Source organism: Sinocyclocheilus rhinocerous, unplaced genomic scaffold (genome assembly GCF_001515625.1).
Source record: "Sinocyclocheilus rhinocerous isolate Xijiao unplaced genomic scaffold, SAMN03320098_v1.1 scaffold742, whole genome shotgun sequence".
Taxonomy (NCBI): Eukaryota; Metazoa; Chordata; class Actinopteri; order Cypriniformes; family Cyprinidae; genus Sinocyclocheilus; species Sinocyclocheilus rhinocerous.
Window position 1 is genome coordinate 1876963 of NW_015641116.1, and position 2034 is coordinate 1878996.

The 2034-nt window shown below is 36.0% G+C and overlaps 1 non-coding gene across 1 annotated transcript; it reads right to left on the reverse strand.

Annotated features, from left to right (window-relative positions):
- Window positions 1–1362: 1362 nt before the first annotated feature.
- Window positions 1363–1436, reverse strand: trnat-agu (transfer RNA threonine (anticodon AGU)). Its single transcript has one exon. It is a non-coding gene; the product is annotated as a tRNA-Thr (tRNA).
- Between the last annotated feature and the right edge of the window lie 598 nt (window positions 1437–2034).

Here is a 2034-nt window from a genome sequence, read left to right on the forward strand (position 1 = left end):
GTGCCATACCGATGCTGGCAGCTCACAGGCGGGGCAAAAATCGTCTTTAATTCTGCTTCTTATTCTTCTTTCTCTCGTTAATAAAATATTGTAGATCAGTAATTTTAAACCTGCATGAGTGCACACCTCTTGACTGTTGATGGGAGTTGATGCGTCGTGGTTTTGCTCAGATGAGTTATGAGTGGGCTCAAGCAACAACGTCACACGTATGACTAAAAAAATACTGTATTATACCGTAAGACTGAACAGTAGCTTGCTGTTAACATTTTGTTATCATCATTTACAGTATTTAACTGTTTTTACATCGAACGGTACATTACTGTAGAAAATTCCCTGTATTTTTACAGCAATTTTTTTACAGTTTTCATTCACCGTTCCTGGGTTGTGTTTCCTTGCTTATTGTGCCCAAAAGCGTAATTTATTTAAGTCCATATGTCTTACTAACAAGAAACTATGCTTCAAACCACAGGTTGAGAGCTGTAGTTCCTACCACGTAAGTTTGTGACACTGTTTGCGAATGTTTGTTTAAACTATGGTTTCTATGGTTTTGGAGAAAACACTGAATCGTAGAACTATGTAGTAACGACGGAACTTGCAACCATAGTTGGCTAACGATGCTTTTGGGAAATGCACCCCTGAACAATGTCTGAAACTTTGTATTACGAGCACTTCCTGTGATGAATCGCTTGTTGCATTCCTCAATTGTAAGTCGCTTTGGATAAACACGTCTGCTAAATGAAAAAGTGTAAATGTAAATGTACATTTTCCTGCTGTTCCGAAAGCGCCACCTGCTGGCATAGAATGAATTTGCATTTTCAATAAACCCTTCTGCTGTTTTTGTTTTTTACCCATATGCAGCATACACGTAGTTGTAAATGTGAACCGGTGGATCAACAAGAAACTAATGCATTATAAATATCAATTAAGACACTAAGATATGTTTATATGTTATTTAATTAATATAATAATTGATTGATAATAATATTTTCAATGAATATAATAATTCTGACTCCCCTTTTCTTAAAAATGGAAGTTTATCAGTTTATAAAACTTTTTGCTTTTGTGAAAACCTGTATCTGAACTGTAAATCATGCTTTTTAGTCATTTTACAGTTTAATGTTACCATAGACATTGCCCTACCCTGCTAATATGGTATTAATTTTATTTCAGCAGGTCTTAAAAAGGCCTTAAATAGTCTTAAATTTGATTGTAAAAATCCTGCAGATATCCTGTAATATCACAACCCAGTTTCATACATACAGTATTTTCACAATGTCAGTTCTTCCAAAACCATAACCACAAGCACAGTAGCCGATGAATGCCCAGTTTTATTCAGTAATCTTACCACACAGACACAAGAAAAGGCACCGCTGGGATTCGAACCCAGGATCTCCTGTTTACTAGACAGGCGCTTTAACCAACTAAGCCACGGCGCCTTCTGGTGAAATGTTGAAATTTTGATTTCAAGAATGTCGTAGTTAGCTATTAATAACTACTATACATGATTTCACTGAACTCATTTCTGTACTCAAAACATTTGGACATTGAAATCCCGTGACTTTTCCGTAATTCTGATTCACGTTGACATGTAATCCAGCTAAATACATACATACATGCACTTTTAAATGATTTATGAGCTTTAAATATATTTCGCCAATTAAGTCTGACAGTTTTGATATAGCAATACACTGTTTAGAAGTTCGATCATGGAACAGCTTCATGGAAGCCCCGTGAAAAGCAACTGCATTACTGTTTATATAACTCACGAAGCTAATGCTAATAGTGTAATACAGCGAATAATTACACTATTATTCGCCACACGGTGGCAGCACGTCTTACATGACCAAGAGCCGGCGTAACATGACATTTTAAACAGCAACATTTTGTGAACCTGTATCACAATCTGAAATTACATGCTGGAAATTTGACATGACACTGGAAAATTTAAACTGTGAAAACTGTTGAAATCGCTATTAACCAATGTGCTGTGCGTGCATACACACACTCATTACTGAAACAATGCAGACACACCAT